This window comes from Anolis sagrei, chromosome 4, assembly GCF_037176765.1.
Source record: "Anolis sagrei isolate rAnoSag1 chromosome 4, rAnoSag1.mat, whole genome shotgun sequence".
Taxonomy (NCBI): Eukaryota; Metazoa; Chordata; class Lepidosauria; order Squamata; family Dactyloidae; genus Anolis; species Anolis sagrei.
The window spans coordinates 193,500,373-193,528,233 of NC_090024.1; the positions used below are offsets into that span (position 1 = coordinate 193,500,373).

Below are 27,861 nucleotides of genomic sequence, written 5' to 3' on the forward strand. Positions count from 1 at the left end.
GATGATTCAGAGCTGTACTTTTCAGGGTTCCTTTCTCTAAGACTTCTCCCAAAGGTCCAACTTCTACCCCATGTCACTTGTAAACCTAATTATAACTTTTAGAGCAACTGCAATCTCCTACCATTAGAGCAAAAAAAAAGGGGGGGGGAGTTAATACTAGTGAAGGTACAAGGCTATGGGAATAGTTACAAACAAAAGAAAAAAGCAGTACATGCTGAAGGCACACAGCAATAACAACCGGATACAGAGAGTATCATGTTCATACCACATGAATTCACCTAGAGTGTTTTTATTCATTGTGTCTTGATTGTTATGGGAGCTCAGATTCTGGATTTGTTATGCAGAAATTTGATAAGCGCAAACTTGTGAGATTGTCCTTTTGATATATCTTTGTCCATGTGTGTGGGATGTGACATATGAGGAACATAATCAACAATCATCTTCTGACTTGAAATATTAGGCATAATAAAAAGGAGCACTAGTCTCATTTACTGTCCATGGTGCTGAAATTCTTTGCATGCATGCAGGTGTGTATTGCTAGTTCCATTTCAATTATTATCGAAATGCAATTATAAAGACAGCATGTATTTCTAATCAGAAGCAACAGAGTAAACTATTAGGCATTTCTGCCTGCCCACCTGCCTGCATAGTAGATTGGCTCAAAAGAGCAAAATAGTAGAGGTCAAAAGAGCAAAATCAGGTTTGATGCTATATCAGGTTTAAAATTCTTTAGGTGCAATCTGCCTGCAGAACTTGGAAATGCAAACTGTTTGTTTTATTGTATGTTTGTCATTTATGTAGTGTGTTAATAGTGTTGACTTCATTCTGCCAGTAGCAAGAGAGATGACTGGTACTTAGTCAAGCTGTACTTCTCTGATATATATGGTACCACTGGCTCCTAATATCTTAATCACAGTGCTCTCTTTGTGAAAAGTCGGGAGAGCTGCTAATGTCCTCAGTGGTGCAGCATGGCTCTGCCATCATAAAAGTAAGTCTGTATACTGAACTGTACTCATGTTGTAGCTTAAATTGCGTTGCTTTCAGCTTTGCAGTAGGTCCAGTAACAAGAGTACTTGTTGTGAGATCATTTCTTTTGTGCCTGAGTCCTTGTGATATGCACACAGATGTCTATAGCCAGCAGAGAAATGCGCCTTTGTAATAGGCACACAGTGAGAAAGCTTGCTGGTAGAGATGTACTTTCAGTGCAGAAGGTCCAAGGTTTTAGCATTGACATCTCAAGATAGGACAGAGTAGGACTGGCCAGGAGTAGGTAACCTGATGTTCTCCAGGTATTTTGGACTGAAATGAAAGATAGTAGCTGGTGATTATGAGTCTTGCAATCAAAAATATATGGACTAGACAGTACCAGGTTGCCTACTGATGGGATACACAACTCAATATGTTGTGTTTTTCTAGTTAAAATAGCACTCAATAGCAGATGATTGGACAGATACTGCATTGCTGCTGGGTACACAACGCTGAGCTAGAAAGAAAGTACAACCTGCCATAAAGTAGGTTTTTTCCTCCCTGGTGTTGCTGTGCTACTACATGTGACATCTCTGAACGTCTCTTTATAAATGCTCTAAGCTTATACATACATAACAGCAAGTGTGTTGTATGACTGCATTTTAAAAGCTTCTAGTTCTGACAGTCTTTGAAGCCAATCCCTTTCTTCTTGCTGTCTTCAAGCAAGGCAGTTTACCCTCATCCACTTTTTTTTAAGCGTGATTTCTATATCTACTTTGGGAATGAGTGTATTCCTTAGTATTCAGGGGGTTTTTTTAAAAGCAAAACAAAATATGTCTTATATTTCTCAGAGTTTTAGAAAAATGGCATTTTGATTTGCATAGGAGAATATGTCCTTAAAGGGACAATTAGAGAAGGGGTCAAGTGTAATTCACATGCAGCTTATTTTAGCCTTAGATATCTTATTACTATTAAGCACTTTAGTGAACAAGAAGAATTGTGCACAGCAGCACCTGGGCAAAAAGGAATGAACTAATGCCAATTCAATTTCTTCTCAATAATAATCTTATATATGTTTCTGTATCATGCAGATAGGGGCTTGAGCATGCTGAATATATGAGTCCTTAGCTGAAAACATAGACATACACACTTCTATGGTGATATGCCTTGTGCTTGCAGCTGATAGCAGGGCCATGATTTCATGCAAGCTGAACCATTTGGCCAAATATATATCTTTACACCACTCACTCTTAACTTTTTCTCTGTATTTCCTGCCTTTTCTTCATTGAGCTCAAGTTAGCTCACAAATCTCCTTTCTTCCCCATTCTGCCTTCAAACCATCCTATGAGCTAGCGCAGACTGGCAGGGAGTGATTGACCAATGTTTTAGTGGGCACTTGAACCTTGATCTCTCAGTGTACAACTGATGATCAACAGCACATTTTTCTCTAGTGGGTTACATTCTTCAAATTGTTGGGCATTGCATACTTCAGATGAATATTGCAGTAGGGTGGGAAAGGTCCAAAAAGATGTAAGCCAACCCCCCCCCCCCCTCTTCTCTAGTTCTCTCTCTCACCCTTACCCCCTTCCTTGATTCTCTGTCTAGTGAGCTGCTTGGAGAGAACCAAATCACTGTTTTAACACTAATGACATGTTGAAGGTTCTTATTAGGCCAAGAACAACATGAGATGAAACTAAGAGCTTTCATCAAGCCTACTCTAACCATTGCATGTTTCATTGTGCTGTATCTACATAAATTAGAGCAGACAAACTTTGTGGGCTGGAAGTTGTATCTACAATATATATATATAGATCATAATGGACCCCACTCTTCCATTTTCATCATCAACATACCCCCTTAATCCCCATTTTTGTCAAAATAAAATGGCCAACACAAACCCTTCAAGCCTCTGATAGGATATTAGTAGTACTTCTTTCACATTCTACTTTATTTCTCCATCTCTCCTTCTCAGTCCCATGTCTCATATGGCCTGGAATTGGCAACAGCACCCCCAAGATGCTTCCCATACTCTGTAAGCCAGTTTTGGCAAAATAAATTTGATGAGAGAATGGGTAGGGCTCTGTAGAATGGCTTGAGGGCCTTCTCTGATATAATGTGCCGTGGGCCTCAGTGTCCACTGAAGTTTGGCTTCATGACCCCCAGTGGATATAAAAACCTGTGAATGCTGTCATCCTATTATATACAATGGCATAGTAAAATGGTGCCCCTTATATAAAATGGCAAAATCAAAGTGTGTTATTTGGATTTTTTTTAAAAAAAATCATGCCATGGATGACAAAATCTATGGAAGGAGAATCTGTGAATAAGGAGGGTTGAAAGTATAGCACTCTCTGCAACTTACAAATAAAATGGATACAACTGAATACATTGGCAATACACATGGATCTCCAAAAGGTATGTCCTGTATTTTCTCTCTCTTCTGTGTATACCCTACAGGCAAAAAATGTTTGCTCAAATAATTGAGATGGCTTAAGAATAAAACCACCTAGAACAGTGGTGGCGAAGCTATGGCACATGAGCCAAAAGGGGCATGTAGCGCTGTCTCCCCTGGTATGCGCACCTATTCCGCTTGCCATCCCATCCCTGCTCCCCCCACTCACTACCCATTTACCGACACCCTTGCTCACTTGCTTGTTGCTCATTCACTCACTTCTCACTTCTTGGAGGAAGAGAGAGAAAATATTGGCCATGATGCTGTAGTGATAACCCCTCCCACACACACATGCACAAGCAGAAGCAATCCAATGGTCTCTGATCTTGATGCTAGCTGTTTATCAATAGCTTGTTGCATCATAGGACCTTTAAATAATACATAAAAATTATTAAGACATAGTTGGCTTTGTGACTGTAGAACAAGACTTCAGTTGACATATTTTGCCTTTTTCTTCTAAGTGTTATTTCTTAGAATCGTGGAACAGGTTACCTTTCTCGTACTTACCCCAGCAACTCTATGATTGGGGTTACACTGGATAAGCTTCAGCTGATGAGTATTGCTGATGTGAATAAGCTGCTGGATCAAGGTTTTTTCTAGATTTTCTTGATCCCTTCCCTTCTTGACTGGTCATCCAGGGGGAGATGCAATTCAATTTCAAATGTATTTCTCAGGAAGGGGAACTTTTCATCTTGCTTAAAAGAAGCAGTTGTTATACCATTCCTAAAAAAGCTCTCCCTGGATTTCCTGGTTCTTAATAATTACAGACCAGTGTCTAATCTTTCTTTTTTGGGGCAAGATGTTTGAGAAGGCAGTTGCCTTCCAAATCCAAATAGTCTTGGGACACACACTTCCTTGACCAATTTCAAACCAGCTTCAGAGTAGGATATAACATGAAGTCTGCTGTGGTCACCTTAGTCAATAATCTCCATCTTAACACTGCTGGAGTGTGCCCCTGTTGGTGCTTTTAGATTTCTCAGTGTGGGTTGGATACCAATGACAATGTTGTTAAGATGAAGATTATCTACTAAATTGACCATAGTAATCTTTTTGCTATATCCTACTCTGAAGCTGGGTGGAAGTTGGTCAGAGATCATTATATTTTTAAGCTGAAAGAATGCACAGAACATTGTCTACTACTTTCTTTTTCAAACTGCAAGTGCTCCAAAATGAAACAGAAAGTTATGTAATACATCTGTGAATTGAGATAGAGATCCCACACCACATTTTAGAGCCTGGCATTTATGAGATAGGCAGATAAGCCACAGTATCTCTTGCAGCTTTCTTTTATGTTGTGTTGATACATATATACTGCTCTAATTTATATTGATCAGAATGTAAATATTCCAATTAAACTTTCAATTTGGTATTATGCAATTCCTGTCCCTCTAAAACAAGTCTAAGCACCACAAATAAAGGCATTTTCTTCATTCTCATCACATGACCTAAATGATCTTGTAGATTTTTTAATAATTCTCTTTGGAAGTAATGCCTGATCAGTGCAATTCTCTTGGGTCAGTGCAACCTCTGTCTTTTCTTACACCTTTCTCCTTGACATTTATCTCACTAAGCAGCAATAGGCTGACATGATCTTAGTTTAAAATAGATTGGCTTTATCATTAGGGTTTCTTGTTTTTGAGGTAACAGAGGACGGATTTTTAGAAGTGTAGGAAATAGATATTTCCCACTGAATTGTATTTTTGTATTGTTAATGTTCTTCTATGCCATGCCTCACATTTCCTATGCCTGTACTGTTACAAATTTATGTTCATAGTATTATGTCAATAGTCCAATTTTGACATTCTGAGTATTTTATCTAACTTCTTACCTATTCTGTAATAATGGTGTTCTGCTAAATTGCAGGTTTAAGCTTCAAGTAAGATTTTGTTGGGAACCTTGTATAATAATTATACTAACTGTTGTTCCTTCAGGTCTTTTAAAAAAGTGTTGTCTTTGTCCAGTTGGATTATGATGATTGGTAGAAAAAATATTTGCTGTTTCTGTAAGCATATAATATTGTTCTCCTTCAGATTTCTAAACTACTGTTGTAGGGAGAGCTGGTGCTTAGGTTAACAGCTTGCAAAAGGAACCAGCCACCAAAGCTGAAGTGGAAGACAGCCCTTAAGCAGGACTATATTATTTGACAAACATGTAATTAACAATAAGGTAGCAGGGTAGTCTGGAAGGCAGCTAATTGCATTGGAAATATCACCCTGTCAGTTCACATTTGGTTGTTGAACCTTCATGTCGCAGCAGTGGCTGAAATGGCAATTGAGGATGCAGAGGTATTGTATAATCTCACTTTGGTGGTCCGAAAGAATTTTGCCATTTGATTTCACCTCAAAATGTGGTGAAATGTAAAGAATTCAGTGTTCTTGGAGTAAGTAGAGTGGCTTACGTAACACAAGCTTCTCAAGAGAAATTCAAATTGAAAACAGCACCCTTTCTTTGAAAGAGCATGCCATGTCCTAGAGATCATACAACAAAGACCTGCTTAAATCTTAGACACAAACAACATAGCCTTAGATACAAACAACATAGACACAAACAACAACATTGCGGCATTCTATGGGTGGTTAACATTATATGTTTGCTTCAAATTAGGATTGTATTCTGAATTCAGCAATTCTCTGTAGAAATGAGCAAAAAGGGAGGAAAGAAAAACCCATGCTTTCTGTGCTTTTTCTGTTAAATCTAGGTATGTTCAAAATAAGAATAAAACTGACTATTTAAGAAATAATAACTACCCTTATGATTCTATAATATAGGCTGACAAAAATATTTTTCTTGCTTTCTTTTAGGCCTGTTTCTAGGACTATTTGGGGCACTGGTTCAGGAAATTGCATAGAACAGACCACATCAGCTCTGGTTTTGTAAATATGGCTATCATACAGGTGAACAGATGAAGACTGGTATCTCAAAAACTCAAGCTTATAGGGAGAAACTGGTACTGGAATCAGCAGGTCAAATATACCCAAAAAGAGGTACAACATTTGAGGCACCAAAATGAGTGTGGTCTCTCGGAGTAACTGCCTTTTTTGAATTGGTCTCTACACTCTACATTTGCATACATTGCTACATGTTCTAGGACACATTGTGTCCTGCCTCTTATACAGGAAAGCCCAACTAACAGTCATTTTGTTTGCTGAGGCCCCTTCTACACTGCCCTATATCCTAGGATCTGATCACAGATTATCTTCTTATCCCAGATTATATGGCAGTGTTGACTCATATAATCCACTTCCAAGCAGATAATCTGGGATCAGATCCTGGGATATAGGACAGTGTGGAAGGGGCCTAAGAGATTAATCTGCCTTTTTGATTTCAAGGGCTTTAGGACACATCTAAATTACTCCAACTAATTATACCTCAACTACGGATGTGAATTATAACACACATAACCAGCTCAGACACCATAGTATCACAAGCCAGGTAAATACCTAGCTAACATATCTCGTAAACAAATATTATGGCTGTGTTTCTTCCAAGGCTTAGCACATCTTGCTTTCTGCAGTTGATCCTAATTCTATATGGAATTCCTTCTGTCCATAATACAAAAAATAACAGACTATGATAGGGTTCTTTAGCAACTTTGGAGTGCTTTATGTACATTATGCATAAACCTTTTTTAAAAGGTAGTTCATTACTGTTAATGTACATAAAGATTGAGAGAAAAGTGGCTTACCTAAGCCAGACATTCACCGGGCAGCCGTCAGTGAGAAGTGAACCAATGACTTCTCAGTTTATATTATCATCTCTATAGAGAAGTCTTCATATGAGAAATCCTGGATGTTTTCCATAGTACATTACAAGTTCCTTTAAGATATATGGGTGTTGTGATAGGATCACTCTGAATTCTTGGTTTCTTATACCACTAACCACAGCCCAATTGTGACAACACATTTTATGATGAAGTCATGTTCAACATCACTGGGTAGAGATCATCAAGTTATTGGCTACATCCAACTATCAAACAGAAACACCCCTGAGCTCTGCAGGTTGGAATCAGGGCCAGAAGCCATGGAAGATGGGTTCTATGGCCTCTTTTCAGTCCCTCTGGTCAGTCCAATCACAAGCAACCCTTTTAGATAAGGTAAGAGAAGGACTGTTAATCGGTTGTATGCCACACACACTTTTCAAAGATGAAAAGTCCTCACAATCCATGCTGGAACCTTAGCTGATGCCATTTCTATGATGTCATACCATTTTGCTTTGTTTTGTCATTGTCTTCACATATATTAAGAAACTGGTGATACAGAAAACTTCTGTAGATCCTGGTTTATCAACGTTAACCATAAGGATAAAAGAGGCAGGGGAATCATAAATGTTTCAGTGTGTTATAAAAGAGGGATGAAGGAAGAAGGATAGTTTGAAATCATTCCTGTCTACCTGTTAGTTTGATTAGGATATAGAATAAAATGTAGCTTGTGCACCCACCTCCCAATATTGCCTGGTTTTACAGTCCTCAGTCCCTCCAGATTACCCAAATGTTGCTTTTTCTGCCCCATGGAAAGATAAATTGCCTTTTCAAAGTCTTCAGGATGGGCAGTTCACTTTTTAAATAGGATGCAGGGCTCAGTTTAAACTCCAGATGCCCAAAATCAGTGGTGGACTCCAAGCCATGTTTGGCTCTGGGGTGTTCATTTGTTTTGTGTTTTCAGCAGCCTGCAGACATTTTAATAGTTGCTTGCATATATAAGCACATTTAAATAAATAATTATAATTCAAATTTGGTGCTAGAGTCTTTGCACTTAAAATACTAATTACATCAGAAACATGCATCTTTTTAATCCACACAATGTCATAATATAATTGGTAGTGGTTTTATAAATTGTAGTTCTCAAAGAGTATTTCTGTTGAAATTTCCCAAAAGCATAGAGTGGGGAACAACGATTTGATCCAGAGATTGTTGGACACAGTTTTGGCTGTGTGGGATAGAGCTGTCCAATTTCAACAGCAAGTGGTGAGCTACAGATTTTCTGCTCATGTTATCTCATTCCCTTCTCCCTTCAATTCAGCTCTTTTTTGAAGACAAAGAGTAAATTTTGCCTGGTGTGTCCTGTTCCTCAGTGGAACACTCAAACCCTTTCTGATTTGCACAGATGTAAGCTGCTTTGGGAATAATTTAGAGATATTTTCTTAACAGGGAAAGAAAGGATTTGGGAAAATTATGGGTGAAGTTGTATTTCAGAGGACAGTAGGGTCTGGGAGTGAAACATGAGGTGGGAGTTAAATTGGACAGTCTCAAATTAAAATAGGAATTGGGTAGAGTAAAGGAGAACCTAAAATTAGGGAGACAGTTTGGAAAGCATGAAAGCTGCAAAAGGTTTGGTTGGTCATATTGCAATGATGATGGCAGTGGTATCTTTTGAACTTTGATCTTTTGAATGTACCACTATATGCATCACTACAGTGCTTTCTTGTAGTTTCAGTTTTCCCAAACTCTACCTACTGATGTTAAAGAACTGTGACACATTCTGTAATGACATCACTTTGAGATACATATTTCTGTAAAAGCAGGACTTTCAGATGTTTGGTCTTTCCTAAAAAGGAAGATTTAGGTTCTAAATACCCTAAAGGTACCAGATCCTGTCTGATCTTGCAAGCTAAGTAAGTTCAGCCTCAGTTAGTATCTGGATAAGAAACCACTAATGAATACCAGGTGTTGTAGGTTCAGAGGAAGGAGCTGACAGAAAATCTCTGAGCATTCCTTGCCTTAAAAAACCAATGAATGGGGTCACTAGAAGTTGGCAGGGGATTTGAAAGTACATAAACACACAAAATGAAGGTTTATTTGTTTAATGTTTTCTGCTCTGCTGTTTCCTGAGCTCCTTTTTATAAAGATATGTTTCCTGGAAAGTACATTTAATTGAACTGAATGTTCCAAGAAAGACCTAATTCAGAGTTGCTGGATTATGCACACATAGATGACACAGTAATCTGCAGGAGCAGATGCTTTGAAATGCTAGTACAGAGTTAATTAGTTTCTGTCTGAATTATCTGAAGGCACTTCATTAAATGCAATTTATAAAGGAAAGCTGGTCTGGATAGGATCTTAGAAATGTTACTTTTTTGGACTATAACTCCTGGAATTATCTAGCCACCATATTTAGTTGTAGTCCAAAAAAGTAATTTGATGATTGTTGGATGCCATTTGCCTAATTCAAGATGTATAGCTACTGAGATGCACTAAGAACATTATATTAAACGTTCATAGGCATGACAATTTTCTTCAACAGCACTTATTCTGACTTTTGAAGCAATTGATTCAGCTGCCCACAAAGAAGCTTCCTTCATTTCATACTTTGTCCAGTAAGGCTTTATTCTCAGTGGGCTCTCCAAGATTAGTCTAAAGAGGCATGCAGGTATTTTTTTCATGATGTGTATCCTTGGGTTTTGCCATTTGTTGTTAAAGCAGTGTCCGCTTATTCTATTCTTTTTGGTGCTGTTTCTAACAATGTCTTGGTTCTGCACTGGACCTCTTCCAAAAAGTGTTAAAAAACAAAAACTAGGACATAGTCTGCTGAGATAGACCTATGATATTAGGGATAAACTTTCCCCTTCCCGGTTTTTATATTTTAGAATCATAGTGTTCTAGTGAAAAAAGAAGGACAACAGCACAGCTATATATTAATGCACCTTGGAATAAAAATGATGCCCATTGAAGGGTGGAGATAAAACATTGCAGCTGGAGCAGAAATTGCCCCAAAATGGACTGGCATAAAAGAAAACTTGATTGGATATTTATTGGGCTGTTTATTAGAAGCAGCAAAGTTTAATAAACCTTTTCCATGTTTTTTTTATAGGTCCAATTAGGAAATGACATTTATAAGCCAGGAACAAACATCATGTTATGTAGTGTAATTAATGCCAGATCTCTTTTGGCCTCTGGCTTACACAAATTTGAGGATAAGCAATATGAAATTCTCCAAATGTTGCTCTATCACAGCTCCCACTATGCTTTACCATTGGCTGTGTTAGCTAGGGTTGGTGGAGATAGTTGCATAAACTGGTAGTTTATGCATACTACTAGTGCATAAACATTGCCATTAGTGTTCTGATGAAACAGAAAGCAGGTTAGTAAACTAAGCCTTATAGTACAATATTAAGAAGTCATAGGACAAGTGGTAGATTCACTATAGCTAAAGTGGAAGGGATTATAAACTATCAAAGGCATCAAGCAGATGTCTTGAATATACAAGATTCCAGTAATCAGCTTTTATCTCCCTTTGTTTAGTTTAATATAATAGCGTAATCTGTATGAGTTCAATGTTTCCAGGCTGATCTCCCCAGAATTTAAAGCAATGACACCTTTTATGAATGTAATTGGAAACATTTCTTGCAGTCCTTTCTGCACTTACTTGGGAGTTAGCCTCACCTCCCATTCAGGATAATATAATTCACTTCCAGGTAAATATGTAGCAGTAATTTTTGTTCTACTCTGAGAATTTTCTCAAATTTAGTATACTTTAGAGATTTAATTTCACCTCCAACCATCCTTGACCTGAATGTGATCATGCTGCCTGTGGATGCTGAGAATTATAGTTTATTGAGAGTTCAAGATGGTTGCTTTACATGCACCACATTGCCAATACACATCTATCCTCAGCTGTGGATGTTCTCATGACATTGCTAGCAGCAATAAACAAAACATAGAGGAGCTGCAAAGAAAATACAATAATTTCTCCACTCCTTATACAAGGGGTAGGAAACTGCTGGACATCTTTAGACATCCTCAGTTTGACCTTAGAAAGCTGCATTTGTTGATCCCCCCTCAGTTTCCATTATATTTTTTCCCCTCCTCTGGACTGTTTTGTGCCCATTTTCAGACTTTTCCTACACAGATTACTTTTAGATGTTATGTAAAACAGTTACATTTTTCTAAACCAGTGTTACTATATGGCAGGAATCACTATTTATGTAATAACAGAAAGTGTATGATCAAAATTCTGTAACCGTCATTTGAAAAAAAGATATAATAGAAAACATTTGACTCTATTTGCCAAAACATTTGTAAAATGTTCATAACCTCAGTTTTTGTTGTATTTCTTAAAATGCAGCCGAACTTAAAATGCAGTAGAAGCATCCCACCATCAAAATTGGATCCACTCCTGGCAGGAGTTTGTGTTTCTCCCATCATTTCCATTATAGCTTTGTCAAAGCTAGTTGTTGAAAGAAGTCCCCTGTCTTTTGTGACTAAGATTGTGTTGCTGGAGGCTTTTTTTGAATGTCTGTTATGATTGGAAGCCTGTGCTCATGTTTCAGGGTGCATTGTATATGAGGTTTCTGTGAGCCATTCTTCAGCAGAACTTGTTCTTTAAGAGAAGAAATTAGGTCCCTGAGATCTCCAAAATTCAGCTGCTCATTTTAGAATCCAGGGTATTAAACAAAGGGCCCTTCCACACAGCCATATAACCCAGACTGGTTCCACACAGGGGAACGATCTGGTCCGACCCAGGTTTTAAAAAACCCGGGTAAGGCCGGACTTCTGTCCCCACACTGGCAGAAAACACAATGCTTTCTTAGGGGCTCATGGAACCCAGAAAACGTGAGATGGCTGTGCAGTCCAGGCATACTGGATTAGACCCAGGATTAGACCCAGGGCTTTCCTGCTTTGTGCCGAATTAATTTGCTTTTGCCTGAGGCATCGTTTGGACACCCCAGGTAAAAGTGTGGGAGCTCGCATTTTTTGCAAGCTCTCTGGATGGCCCCTCAGGATATTAAGGCAGATAACCCACAATATCTACTTTGAACTGGAATATCTGAGTCCATACTGCCATATAATCCAGTACAATGTGGATTTTTTACAGCTGTGTCAAAGGGCCCAAAGATGTTCACCTAAGACAGAAATCTTTTGGGGCATGTGTGGGAGTAAACTCATTTGAACTACATGGATCTATCTTCTGAATTAATAGTAATAATAATAATAATAATTTTATTTCTTACCCACCACTCCCCATGGTTCGAGATGGGTCATAAGCACAGTCAAAAACACAAATACTATAAAAATTCCAAATACACATATTAAAATGTTGTTCCATAAAAGATACATATCAAAGCATTTCTGTAAGATACACGTTAACCACACCAGATAGAGACCAAAACATAGAAATTCATGCTTTCAGGTGGCTATAAGACTTACTGAGGTGTAAGTCTTTTGTCTTCCATTCATAATATTTTCCCTCAAGAATTTGGTTTTTTAAAGTCGTCCTAATTTCAATTGTCCTTGTCTTTTCTAAGCACTCCTCGATGTTTCCTCTGATCCTTTTCACCTCAAATATTCTTTTATCATTCACTTTGTATTGGGTTATGCCATGCTGTTAAATCTATACGGTAAGTATTAGATCTGTACTTATAAGTGCTGACAGTTTGGAATTGTATGAACTCATTCATAACTGTATGAATCCATTTTTAGCATTCAAAGTGTTTACATTAATTAAATCCAGGAACCTCCTGACACTCCACTTCCATTGCAGTCAAACAGATCAAGATTCTTAAATTGGATTTCTGCAGATGATAAACAGGGATGTTGATTCAGTTCCAGGACCTTTTGGTCAGTCTCTTGTAGAGGTCCAGAAAAATCTAGCCATATCTATGAAAAACCACTTCAAAACAAACTGCCTGCATAGATTCAGGGATCCTCCATATCCATAGGGATTTGGTTCCAGGATCCTGCATAGATATGAAAAACATGGATGATGATGGCCCATGTTATTATATGGCAACATGAAGTACACATTTCATTGTTTCTGTTGTTACTTTACTACCATTTACTAATATGGGGTGTGATGATCTGCTGTGGGTTGAATTTATGGTTATGCATCCCACAATTGAGAAGGGCCACTGTAGATTGCTAGCAATATTTTGGAATATGACATCACTTCAACCTGTGGAAGTCTGCCACCTGGTAGTTAAACACTGACACCTAGCACACATTAAGATTGCAACTGAGAATTGGCCATACCTTCCCAGATCTGCAGTTGTGATCTGTCATGGAAGATGTACATGACTCAAGGGGAAAAAACAGAAGCTATTTTGTATTTCAAATAAGAACAAAAGAGGGAGGTTCTTGATAGATGGCGCTTATGTCTAACATCACCTAACATCACCTATGACTAAAGCATATAATGACCCTATTGACTTGTGATATGCACCTGATTCATTGGTTTTCCTTTTTCTGCATGTATTCATTTTGCATTTGGCCATCTTATGACACTGAGTTATAGGGGATTTGTAGTTAACTGTACCCTGGTTGATGAAGACAAATCTTCTTTGCTCCTACTTTACTGTTTTGATCTAATTTACTCAAGATGAAGAAGATAATATGTGTTGCTTAGCTTACTGCTATATGTGCTCCTCCTTCCCTTCTTCCTTTATCTACTTGAAAATTTCCCTGCAATAAATATGTTGACTGCATAGCTTTGAGCTATATGGTAAATGAATGTTTTAAATTAGAAGCTTTTAAACAGATATTTTATTACCTAGTTTGTATTGGGGACCTATGCCCCAAGGTTTAAATGACATGTGTGGCTAAATGCAATTTTGCACAATCAATAATTGTGTCAGTTCTGTTTCCAGCCTCTTGCTGGTTTCCATAGATACAGATGGGAAGTGACAGGTCCCCATTCTCTGCGTTGACTCGGTTGTAACCTTTTGCTCCTGCACTTCTTTATTGAAGAATATGCTTACTTTGCTCTCTGGGTTTCCTCTACCATCACACAACTGTACTGTGTTTATTTTCATAATTCTTCAGATTTTCCCCAAGGAAAAAGCACAGCTGATTTTTCTTATTTGCTGTAGAAATGTTGCTGAATTGTAAAGCTTCTTTGGCTTATACAGGCCTGTGACAATCTCATAGCACAGTTACAGGAGGAAAGCAGGACTGTAACTCCTTGATACCGATATCTATATAATAATATTTGCTGTGATGACTTCATCTAATTGAAGTAGTAACAACATGGTCACCTACTCTTTCTCTCTTGTAGATGTACCAGAGGATCTCTGATGGAGATGAGAAGAACATTTAAAATTTGTTTATAAAATTGTAGAAAAAATGATTCTCAAACAAGACCCTAACAAGAAGTATCCCAAATTGATAAGACACTCACAGTTTGGGACTTATTCTGTGCAAAATGTGCATGTCATATTTTCTGCACTGAAAAAAGTGAAGGAAATGGTTTCATGTGCAAAAAACCCCCACCCATATTAAAATTTTGTGCAGAATATGTTCCAAACAGTGACTAGTCTTTAAAAACTGCACTTTAACATTTTAAAAACATTTTAAAAAGTGCAGTAGTGGAACATATTGATTCTATAACTGTAAATATTGAGAGTACTGTAAGTTAACTTACGCTGCTGCAAATAAATATAATGTAGTTAATATAGTGGGCCTTGTTCAAAAACCTTTCCTGTTTTGATCATCATTACTAATGGACAGTAGGGTAAATAGCTTTTGTCCAGTTTTTGATAGTCCAGTGTTCTGATGTCTTCGTGGATAAGCAGTTATGGATACATTAAAGCCACAAAATGATGAGTGTCATATCTATATTGTCTTGTAGTTATCAGAGTCACATCCCGATAGCTTTGCAATTTTCAAGTGCCTGTAAATCTGTTTAAGTTAGGTTGGCTGGTGTGGATCTGACATCAGCCAATCCAAATAATCCTGATTAACAGGATCGGATCTATGTAACAATCTCATTTAAGAGTTTTCAAGTTTTTCACAAGAGAAAGAGAGGGAGGGAGGGATCCTGCTTCTGGATAAGGAAAGGGGAAAAAATTAATAGAAAAAACACTGTATGACCAACAGAGTGGAGGGAGGGAAAACCAACTGAGGAGGGGAAAGGGTGAGAAAGAAAAATGACAAATACTGGAAAAGGTGAAGGACTGGAGATGTATAATTGTTGTACAGCTGGGTATTTCTTCTAGCATTTAGTGTTTAAATTATGTAACATCTACAAAGTTCAATAGCATTTGATGGGAAAGCTTGCTGAATAATCTGCCTGATTTAATTTTTTTAAAAAAAAATCTTAAGTATACATTTGCTAAGAGTGGGGTACTGGCCACCCCATGCCTCCCTGAGTCCCTCTGGGGAGAGGTGGCAGGATATAAATAAAGTTTTGTTGTTGTTGTTGTTGTTGTTGTTGTTGTTGTTGTTGTTGTTGTTATTACTAGCTTGGGGACCCAGTTTATTTGAGAAAGGCATTGTTTGTTTTTTGAAGTTTGGTAATATCAGTTTGATAATGTCTAACGCTATTTATTAGAAAAAAGCCAGTCTTTCCTTTTGTTTTTCCCAATAGAAAATGCATAAGGATGTGAGTGAACTATAATTGCCAGAATTGTGAGTCAATCCTTCCCAAACCCTGCCATTATTCAGAGTTGACCATGCTGTGTACCAAGTGGGGTCAGCTGGGTTCAGTGTTATCTAGATAAGGGTGAACTACAACTCCCAAACCTAGGCAGTAATCACAATTGCTCATGTATACACAGTTGGGTCTGTGTGCCAAGTTTGATCCAGATCCGGTGTTGGCAGGGTTCACAGTGTTCTCTGGGTGTAGGTATACTACAACTTCTATAAATCCAGGTCAATTCCCTCAAACCTGGTCATGGTGGTTCTGTGTTCCAAATGTGGTCCAGGTCTATTATTGAAGGGGGTCAGAGTGCTCTACCTTGATGCACGGTGAAATACAACTTCCATCCTGTTGAGTCAGTCCCTCAAATCCCTCCAGTCTGTTCAGTTGCTGATCAGTTCCTATGTGTTTTCTGTGTGCCATAGGAAAGGGTCAGAAAGGGTTAGGGGAGTGGGTGGAGTCATGCAAATTCCACACAAAGAACCCTGGGATGCCTTCCTGTGGTGAAGGAAACACATCAAATATAGGATGAAGTGGTCCCCGAATGAAAGCATTCATTGAGTGGTTTGTGTTTGGGGAGGACACTGGTAGCATTTGGGCTACATGTTCATGGCACTCACTATAACCTACAATGTCAGTTGAGAGAGTGCTTTTGGAGGTTTCTCAACACTTGGAACTATAGCCTGTTTGTGAAGGCTGGAGGCTGTGTAAGTGGACAACTCTGCCACATACACATTTTCTTTATGTGTATAGATAGATATATTATATTATTATGTATGCCTATAAAAGCAGGAAAAAAAACCAAAATTTAAAAAGGCTGTTTTTTTTTTCATTTGATGGAACACCTTTTTAATAATCTTTAGGTTCTTCAGTGAGTGTTTAGTCAATTACTGCTGGGGCACTGAGAGCATTGGGGGCATCAGAGGCCCTAAGGGGCTGTACTTTGCTTACCCCTATTCTAGGTATTTTATTTTTTTAAAAAAAATGCTCCAGTGTTGTGTTGCAAAAACAGTTATTTCCTGTGTTCAGAAAAATCAGCTCTCATCCACACATCAATTCAATTTGAGGAGAGCTTTCACTAATATCCCAATTTCCTATTTTTTACACCCAAATGCCTTCTAGGAAATGGCTTCTTAAACATTTTCCACTCGCAACTCCTTTTTGCCTGTTTTTTTTTACATGACCTGAAATTATAAAATAGATATAAAATCAAACATTTGCTGATAATAAATCAACATGAGACTTGCTAAACAGGCCAGTTTTCCTTTTTATGAGGTACAAGTGAAGCATTTCTTTTTGCAGAGCCCATTGTAAAGCTACAATTGTTGTTAACAGATTTAAGTAAATGTGTGAAACAGCCACTAGGTGATATTCAGAAACCTTTTACTATTGCTAAATTTTTAATGATCTCAACGTTGTACTAAGGAAATTTCATTTGGGTTGGGATCCACAGTTTAAAAAGCAGTATTATAGGAAACAAAGGTACATAGCTGATAAACTGAACAGCTCATCATCATCATAGTTGATCCCTCAGGGCAGAGTATGCTTGCTTTGGCAGTGGGTCCGTAGGTGACTAGAGACCTATTCTTGAGCTGCATGTGCTTTTGCAGTGAGGACACTGATTTCCAGATGGAAGGTCATCCCGATCAGGGTTGACTTGATGTGCCGTCCTCTTAACACATCTCTCCCTGTCGCCCTGCATTCATGGCTCTTTGAGTTCTACAACACTGTTGGTAACAGCTGCCCCCCAGTTAGAATGCTTAAGGGTCAGGGATTCCCAGTTCCCGATGTCTATGTCGCAGCTTTATGGTTAGCTTTAAGCCCATTTTAAATCTCTTTTCCCATCCACCAACATTCCGTTTTCCATTCTTAAGTTGAGAGTGGAGTGCCTGCTTTGGGAGATGGTGATTGGGCATTTGGACAACGTGGCCAGTCCAGTGAAATTGATGGCAAAGGATCATCTCTTCAGTAATTGCAGTCTTTGCTTCTTCCAGCATATTGGAGTTCTATAACAGACATTGTTGTGACCTTGGCTTCGCCTTTCAGTCTGCTGAGATTTAATAGTTTGCCATCTGTATGATAGTTGATGTCTGATAGAAGCTTCCTATCAACAATAGGCCTGCATCAATGGCCTGCATCAATAGGAGCATAGTGTCTAGATCTAAGGAAGTAATGCTACCCCTCTATTCTGCTTTGGTTAGACCACATCTGGAATATTGTGTCCAATTCTGGGCACCACAATTCAAGAGAGATATTGACAAGCTGGAATGTGTCCAGAGGAGGGCGACTAAAATGATCAAGGGTCTGGAGAACAAGCCCTATGAGGAGCGGCTTAGGGAACTGGGCATGTTTAGCCTGAAGAAGAGAAGGCTGAGAGGGGATATGATAGCCATGTATAAATATGTGAGAGGAAGCCACAGGGAGGAGGGAGCAAGCTTGTTTTCTGCTTCCTTGGAGACTAGGACGCGGAACAATGGCTTCAAACTACAAGAGAGGGGATTCCATCTGAACATTAGGAAGAACTTCCTGACTGTGAGAGCTGTTCAGCAGTGGAACTCTCTGCCCCGGAGTGTGGTGGAGGCTCCTTCTTTGGAAGCTTTTAAGCAGAGGCTGGATGGCCATTTGTCAGGGGTGATTTGAATGCAATATTCCTGCTTCTTGGCAGGGGGTTGGACTGGATGGCCCATGAGGTCTCTTCCAACTCTTTGATTCTATGATTCTATGATTCTATGATTCTAAGGTACAGTATCATAGAGATAAAGATGGAAAATAAGGTTAGGGCAATAATATGACCCTGTTTGACACCTGATTCCACCTTAAATGGTCACTTTGGGATCCATTGCTGACCAAGATTGCTGACATCATGTCATCATGGAGGAGCCACAGATTTCACAAATTTATCAGGGCATCCTATTTTTGGGAAGGATGGTCCAGAGAGCACTATGATAGTCTGTGTCAAATGCCTTTCTTTGCAAGGTCAATGAATGCCATGTGCAGAGGCTGATTTGGTTCTTTGCATTTTTTTTGAGTTGTTGTGCAGTGAAGATCATGTCTACTGTTCCTCTGGAGGGGTGGAAGCCATTCTGGGATTCTAGGAGGGTGTCTTCTGAGACAGGTAGAAGGTGGTTTTCATGCATTACCTTGAGGGTTTTCCCAGCAGAGGTTAGAAGGGAGATACCTTGATAGTTTCCACAGTCTGTTCTTTTATCCTTCAGATGTTTGGTTCCATCTGATGAACATAGAGGTTGTAGGCCATAAAGAATACCTGTGCATCGTGGACATCTATATAATGTTAGATTTCTTGAGCCTTTCTTGTCCACCAGATGTTCTTGAGTTCTCTGGTCCTTCATTGGACCTCAGCTTTTTCACTAGTGTAAATCTTTTTCTTAGCAGCACAATTGATGCCTCTTTGCCATATTTGGAAGGTTTTCCTTTTTTATCAATTAACTGTTGGATGTCATTATCATTTTCATCAAACCAGTCTTGATGTTTCTTAGTTTAGTATCCAATGGGTTCTTCACAGGTTGTGATGATAGAGGTCTTCAGTTTATTCCAATGTTCCTCAACATTTCCAGGGTGTTCCATGGGTAGATTATCCTTGAGTGTTGCTTGGAAAAGGGCTTCTTTGGAGGGCCCTTGAAGGACTTGGGTGTTCATTTTACACCTTATCTGTCTTCCTTGGAGTCTGTATTTGGGGGCAATCTTGATAGCCATAGTGGATTGAAATAACCTATGTTCTGTCCAGCAGTCAACAGCACATGCCTTGGCTCTTGTGAGAAGCAGCTAACAGCTAACATATGGGGAAACAGGGTTGCCACATAACAGCTGTAGAGAGGTGCCAGCACTGGATGTTTAAGAAGGAATTGGACTATATCCAATTCATAGTTCATGTTCTGCAAATGGTATTAACTAACCATCTTATTGTCATTATAAAAAGTATGTGTTATAGCAAAAACTTAGACTATACTGAAATGAAGTTTGGAGGATACCCTTTCTTGTATAAGTCCTCTTATCTGAGAGGCTTCTTTTTTACAACAGTCACATCCCTCATGACATGTCACTTTTGGGCCCAACGAGGAGAGAAACTGGCAGACAAGTGTGATAGCAGTTGTAAATGAGCTCCACAAAGCTGGCCTGCCCATTCTGAATGGAGTTTGGTTTCACCCTTAGCTCACTAGACTCAGTGTCAGTGTCCATTCCCTCTCCACTCTCTTTCTCTGGCAGCTAGTCCCAGGTCAGTGCACAAATGTTGAACTGTTTGAAAAAGAGCCAGTTATTTTGGGGGGGGGGGGGGGGAGATGCAGAGAGCGGTTCTATTGGGGTTACATGGGTTCTTACTGTGAAGCAATTATCCTTTCATTGTCTTTTAATGCCTCCAGTGTTCTGCAGTGCTGTATAAGTTAAACACTTGGCCAGCTTGTCTGTTGCAGAGTGTCCTAGGGCTCCAGAACTGCAAACCTTACAAAATAACCCCCTATCAGCATTGCCAGCAATGCAGTAAGTGATTCAGCAGAAAAGCTACATTGCAGGGAGGCACTGCAAGAAAACTGGTGAGTCTTTTCCTATGTGAACATGTGCCATTTTCTTGGAGACTGTATCTGCTTCACAAAATCCGAAGTGTAGGCTGCAATATTGTGCATGCTTATTTGAAGAAAATCCTGCTGAATTTATTGGAATGGTTTCTGTGTAAACATCCCTAACTGAAACACATATAATTGCATACCTATATCCTTGAAAGAGAGGAGACAGGTCCCATAGGCTGAGGCTTTCTAGGTTGTGGATAGAAAAAATATCTGACTAGTTAATTGGAAGTGCCAAAACTGTCCCCAACTCTGGTTGAAAAAGTGCAGTCCCCTAGCTTCTAGGATGTACATGTCTGCTATAGGGATAATATACTTCCTACCTCAGATTGGTGGCTAGGCAGAATTCAGCTTTCTCAATACCCACCACTATACATTTTTTGATAATTCAATAACAGAAACACAACAGCAATAAAACCGTGGCCAGTATTGACATTTTTGTGCAGCTTTATGAACTCAAATGCAACTCAATATCACCTATGGGGAATTACATCAACTTGTGCCAGTAGCTTTTGCATAATACTGTTGGCATAACAAAAAAAAAAAAATAATCAGCAATTGATAAGTACCTTGGAAATTGGCCTGGCTGAAACAAGGTACATATTCAGTATACAGTCTAACTTGCCCCACATTTTCAGGTACTTTTAAAATGTCCCACCGTCTCTCTTTTTTTCCTTTTGTCCAAAGCTTGCTTCACTTGCTGTTAACCAAATTCAAAATGTAAAAATAATTTGTATTCAATTAGTAGGGAGAGTGGAAAGAAGTAGCAGAATCATGCCCATCCCAGGCAAAAGCAAACTACTTCATCCTTTCCTGGCTTTTGTGACCTTCCTCATTACTAACTTGTCCTAATTAATAATGTGTCCAGAGAAGAGTGACCAAAGTGGTAAAAGGTCTGGAAAACAAGCCCTATGAGGAGTGGCTTAAAGAGCTGGGTATGTTAATCTGCAGAAGAGAAAGTTAAGAGCGCACATGATAGCCATGTTTAAATATTTGAAAGGATGCCATATTGAGGAGGGGGCAAGCTTATTGGATACAGAGCAACGGGTTGCTTATTGGATACAGAGCAACTGCTGGGAAAGAGATTTAACTTAAACATAAGGAATAATGTAATGATGGCTAGAGGTGTTCAACATTGGAATATGTTGCCTCTGGAGGTTGGTAGAGTCTCCTTCCCTGGAAGTTTTTAAACAGAGACTAGATGGCCACCTGTCAAAGTTCTTTGATTATGTTTTCTCACATGACAGAGGGTTGAACTGGATGGCCCTTGCGGTCTCTTCCAACTCCGTGATTCTATGATTCTACCTTTTGTCATCTCGATCACACTTTGATGTTGCTTGACCTTAGTTGTCCTAGTTTTCATTTATCAAATGTTGGAAGGTGTGGTTCAAGCCTTTCTTGAGAAGATTGGCCAGTCATGTCTCCTTTGTGGACTACCTCCTTTTTCTTATTTCTTTTAGTCCTGAATTATCAAAGCATGAACAAACTTAGCATCAACTTTAGGTTTATTGTGATCTCATGATGTCTTTGACTATTCCTATGGAGACTAACATTTTTTCTTATTTCTCCCACAAAAAAACAAGTTACTGAATGACACAGGCCTGGAATAGGTGCAGGGCCAATTAACGACATGGGTCAGCATTTGAAACACAAGGTCAAAGCTTACATAGTTGTGATGATTAAACAAATAGAAAAGTTCTTTAGTATTAGTGGGTCCAGTTTCCTAGATCAGGAGGGTGGGGGAAAAAATGAAAATTGGTTCATTAAATGTCAGGCAGAAAGTAGGTCTGAGCATCCAGGGTCAGAGTAAGAAATGCATTGTAATTGAGTGGTGGTGACCGAAATGCATTATTTTGTTACACAATGCTTTTATAAAAGTGCCCTGAGGTATACAAGAATAAAACCTCTTCCTTGTAGTTTATCTTGTGCACCACACTGTTTGGCCTGTCGAGCTGCTTAGTTTTAAAAACAGGGCTAGGACAAAAGGAGACCCCATCTTTTGGAACAACAAAAAAGAGCTTTGGTACAAGTGTCTGGCTTGCACTATGCAGGACATGGGGACTGGCCCTGGCTGGCACATTGAGCTTGTTTTCAGCTGACTCTTAGAGAAGCATAGAGTGGGTAGTGTCTTGAGCTACAGCCCTTGCATTATTCACAAGGGAAATCCACAGAGAGAGGAGGAGGGAGGAGTAAAGGAGAGCGTGGGGTAGCTGTCAGTACTTGGCCGTGTGTGTCCTCCTCCCATTTGCAGTGGCACTTGGTGGGCTCAAGCTAATGAGCCTTTCTCTGTAGAAGCCACAGGGACAGAGGGATAGAACACAGAGAGCAATTTTTACCCCCCTGCAGCAGTGAAATTACGTCTATATTTGACCTTGGAAAGGATCTCTTCAGCTAAAAGCAGCCAGAGGCCTGCTTCCTTGGAAACCAAGTGGGGACTGTATTTCTGCACTCAGCTCAGTTGCTTGGATGTTTCCTTGGCCTTTGCAGTCATGACTGAAATATTCCTTGTCTCGCATGGAAGATCTTTTTTGGGATAGAGGTGACCGAAAGACAACTGAATAGCCCTGAAGGGAAAGAGAGAAGGAGAAATGGCCTAAGTGTGTAAGATAACAAAGGTATGCTGCTCTGCTTATATAATAACTGACCTTTGGTGCTAGAAGTGTCAGGTATGATTTGATCAGGCACTAGAACTAAAAATGATATGGAAGTATGTGTGTGAGTGTAATTGAATGTTTCTCAGTGCCAATATTTTCTATAACAGATGGGAAAGATGTAGACTTTTTTCTGGGTGAAATGAAGGTGAATTCTCCTGGAGAGGCAATTCACTTTTTAAATAACTTGAAGGGACCTTGGATGATGACCTCCTCCCCTCTCCATATGTGTCTCTTAAAAGAAACACAAAACAGCTAACAATGCTAAAAACAAAAACTTCTATCTATTTCTGGGTTTGTTTATTTTAAATTTCATTTTATTTGCCATTTTTTGTCAATCCATGATACATTTGGGAGGATTAGAAAATTGATCCTCAGTCTTACTGCAGTTGCCCACTTTTCCTCTTGATTTAGTGGTTCCCAACCTTTGGCCCTCCAAATGTTTTGGACTTTTCCTAACAATTCCTAACAGCTAGTAAACTGGCTGGGATTTTTGAGAGCTGAAGTCCAAAACCAAAGGTTGGGAATTACTGAAAGAATCAGTGAAATACAGCTTGAGCATTGCTTATCCAAAATACTTGTGACCAGAAGTGTACTGAATTGTGCAGCTTGTTTCACTCCCAACAAAACAGCACTGAAGTCTCCTTGAGCAGCTGTGGCTTTAGACTTGCTAGAGGATATTGTAAGACAGCAGGCACTGTGTTTGTTTTCTCTTTGTTACAGTTTTCTTTTTCTTTTTAACCTTTTGGGCATTATTTCAGTTGCTAATGTTTCCTTATGGTCTAATAATATAAACAAAAACAATCCATCTGCGTCCCTCCTTCAAGTGCTTGTTCTTGAGTCTCCACAGGGACCTATTTGAATTCCAAAATCTTTCAGCTGATAGAGAAGAAAGACATGGATATTTCTTTCCTGGCAGAAGAAAACAGGAATTATTTGATTCTCATATCATTTGGATTCTCACATTATAGTAGATATTTCAACATATGGATACAAACAGCAATATATAATTGTTAAAAGGTTGGATGAAGTGAACATAGATTGGAATACCAAATCTCAAATGCCAATAGATTTCTACATACCACAGGCATTTCATTTATCATAAGAGTGTAAGGTCATGATGATAAAATTGCTAATATTTATCCAGAATATTTTATTTTTAAGAACATTTTTCTTAACTTTTGAATTTCTGAATCCTTTATAAAAATTCTGAAATAATTCATACTTAACAATCACATGTAATTCAAAACAGGAAGGCTTGTTTTGTATGTCCTCTGTCTATTTCTGTTCTGTTGCATTTGGCCTTTGTGTGTGTGTGTGTGCGCGTATTTATAACCTACTCTTTTTACCTGCAAAGGAACAGTAGGATGGAAACCTTCTTTAAAAAATGAAACTTTTCATTTGCTTTTAATTAGTAGAACAAAAAAAATTGCAACTCTCAAAGTTCATTGTTTCATAAAATGAATACCATTCTTAGTAAATTTTATATTTTCAAAGTTGTGGGAAACTTTTCTAAGACAAATATATGTAAGAATTATGTATATAAATAAATAAATACATAGCTCTTCAAAGTCAAATGAATACTTTAACTTAGTGTTTTCATTTACTTCATTAAAAAACAATGCAAAGAAGTATATGTTATTAAGTAATACTTTAAAATAGTTGTAACTGTTCTAATAACAATAGTATGCAAGTAATAGAGATCTTCTCTGAATAGCGATCTGACGCTATGTTAAAGCCATCATATTAGTTTGTATTTTGTTTTAATCCAGTGTTTAGCTGAAATAGTATTTCTATTACAGAAACAAAACAAAGAACTTCAAGGTAACCAGCAGTTAGCTCAGTAGACCTTAAAAATAAATGTTTACTATGAATGAGTCAAACATGCTAAAAGAATTCCTAATAAATTTAGGACATCATAGCATTTCCCAGAAAATTCTCTGTAACACTTTTCTGATCCCTGTATTTAACAAAATCCTTGTGTTTGGACAAAATCAAGACCATTCTGAAGCAGAAAGTCAAGTAAATAAGTTAGGAATGTCTATGTTGAGTCCTTCTTTGTATCTATATGAGCCAAATAGCATGTGGCTATTTTTTTTAACAAGTTCTATGAACATAGACCAGTTGCCATGCTATAATTTAGGGCCTCAGATGAACTGATTACAGCATTGCGTGCTGCCTTGTTGCTTCATTCAATGGTTTCTGTGTAGGAAAACAAGAAAACAATGTATGAATGCCAGCACAAGAAGTCCCTCATCATTTATGAGATTTCTTTAAAATTAATCATCTCTTGCTGAACAAACTGTTGTACTTGTCTTAGGACCTGATGACACTAATAGTCATCTTTAAGTTGCAGATAGGAGCCTCTGGTGGCACAATTGGTTAAACCCTTGTACCAGCAAAACTGCTGACCAAAAGGTCGGTGGTTCGAATCCGGGGAGCAGGTTGATCTTCCGTCTGTCATCTCCAGCTTCTCATGCAAGCACATGAGAGAAGCCTCCCACAGGATGGTAAAACATCCAGCATTCTCTGGGCAATGTCCTTGCAGATGGCCAATTCTCTCACACCAGAAGCAACTTGCAGTTTCTCAGGTCACTCCTGACATGAAAAAAAAGTTGCAGATATACTTCAAAATATTTCACAAACCAAAAGCTGTAGAAAATTAGCTATCTGGTATTTAATATCTGGTATTTCTCAGTGCAAGACATGGAAATGAATTATTTCCCTCACTAATTGTTGCTGAGTTTCTATCAGAAAGTGCATTGGCTCTCTGAATAGGCTAGAGTTCACACAACCTCACAACCTCTGAGGATGCCTGCCATAGATATGGCTGACACGTCAGGAGAGAATGCTTCTGGAACATGGTCATACAGCCCAGAAAACTCACAGCATCCAGCCATGAAAACCTTTGACAACACTTTAAGTAAAAGTGTTTGCTTGTTTTATAAGAAGTGACTTTAAAGAATGGGCATTCATCTCCACTCATCTCCACTCATTTCCAGCTGGTGTCTGCGGTCTGTGGTTCAGTGTGATTGTTATGTATATGTATCTCTTTGTACAGGAATCAACAGCAGCTACATGTAATGTGGACCTTAGTAGCAGCAACTGCTTAACTATTGAGTGCATTTTGAAACCTACTAAAGAACTCTTCCCCCCCCCCCCCCCGGGGTCTGTTTTGCTATGTTATGTATTTAGATATTTTTCTCATATTCTTCAACTACTATACCCAGATTGCTGCCATGCCTGTTTCCACAGTCAACTCACCCAGAAACAATTCTAGCCAACCCTTCCTGCTTGGTATAATATATGACTGTACAGTTTTCATTAACACATGTGTGTGTGTGTGTGTGTGTGTGTGTGTAATTGGAGACCACCAGACCTAAACGTGGAAAAGTGTCTGGTTCATGTACTAGTTTGAGGCATGTGAAATAGATCTGTTCATATTAAAATGTAAACAACAAACATTACCCTAATCCTCATGATGATGATATAAAGTGCTTTCTTGTGTCATTTCAAAAGAGACAATCTCAGGCAATGACGTTTGAAAAGCCTGTTGTTCCTGTGGACTAATTGTTGCCAGAAATAGATTTCTGATTGCTACTGATTGTGCTACATTTTTTTCTAGTTGCAGTCCACTAGAGTATATTGTGGGACCCTTGCTATTAGCCTTACATTAATGGGGAACTCAAGGCCCTTCCACGCAACCCTATATCCCAGAATACCAAGGCAGAAAATCCCACAATATCGACTTTGAACTGGAATATCTGAGTCCACAGTCAGATAATGTGGGATTTTCTGCCTTGATGTTCTGGGATATAGGGCTGTGTGGAAGAGCCCTCAGTTGTGCTGCCCTGTTGTTGCCACCTTCTCACAGTGTTTGACCTTTGTCTTTGAGGTCTGTCAAGGCTGGAGGATATCTATGTACTGTTTCCCTCCTCTTGTATGTTTGTTCTATGTGCATAACCCATACCCAAGTAAAGCAAAAGATATGGGCTATATATTCATACTTAAAGTTTCATTCACAGCACCATTTGTGAAATTTGAAGGTAATGCATGGCTTGGGGCTTTCCTGAATATTTGTCAACCAATTACAACGTAAAGCATTTCTTTGCGGGAGAGTAATTGAAAGATGGCACCAATGCAGGAATAAGAAATCTAACTGGAAAACACTAAAGGAGAGGCATGAAATCTAGGGCTTCCCCCTTCTCTTCTTGAAAAGTGTCCCTCTCATAATCCCTCCTGCATGTCTTCAGATCTGAACCATAGGAGTCCTAGGAAGCCTAGGTAAAATCAATCCAGCAATTTTTTTCCTATTAAAAAAGAAGAAAATTCATAGATCCTTTCTCAGTGAATGGCTGTACCATGCAGGACTCACAATGAGAGGTGAAAGAGGACAAGCAATGACAGCTACTAGTGCTGGTGTATTATGAGGGCTCTTCAGCAACACCCTCTTTGTTGACCTGTTTGGTACAAATTGATTTTCAAATGGAGATATGGAAAATGATTTGGCTTTCTTGGAATTTTACTGTATCATAGAAATGGGAAAGAACATACTAGAATTCTACCCATTTCTATAAAAAGCCGATAACCAAAGTGAAGAAAATTAGGCAAGAACTTATGTCTTGTGTAATTTCAAATTTCCCATGGATGATGTTTGAGAATAATTGCTTCACCCTACCTGGATTTTTGAGTGGCCAGGCTCTAGTAAATATCCCAAAGTAATTGAGTTGTTAAATTTAAATTATAATTTAACAGCCAACAAAAAAAGTCTTGATATCTTTCTTTTTCATCCCTGTTCCTGTGGTTATTTGGGATGTTGATTCAGAAAATTGCATTGGATAGATGTAATCAGATCTAGTTTTTAG

At 38.7% G+C, this 27,861-nt stretch overlaps 1 protein-coding gene across 27 annotated transcripts in view; it reads left to right on the forward strand.

The window, feature by feature from the left end:
- Positions 1–27,861, forward strand: part of NFASC (neurofascin) — a 220,330-nt gene that overhangs the window by 14,543 nt on the left and 177,926 nt on the right. Inside the window, exon 1 of one of the 27 annotated variants that reach the window (XM_060772941.2) lies at positions 22,573–22,960. The exons of the other annotated variants lie outside the window; for them this stretch is intronic. The gene's annotated coding sequence lies outside the window, so the exon portion shown is untranslated. Of the gene's footprint in view, positions 1–22,572; positions 22,961–27,861 lie in introns of those variants that run through there. 27 annotated transcript variants of the gene reach the window in all.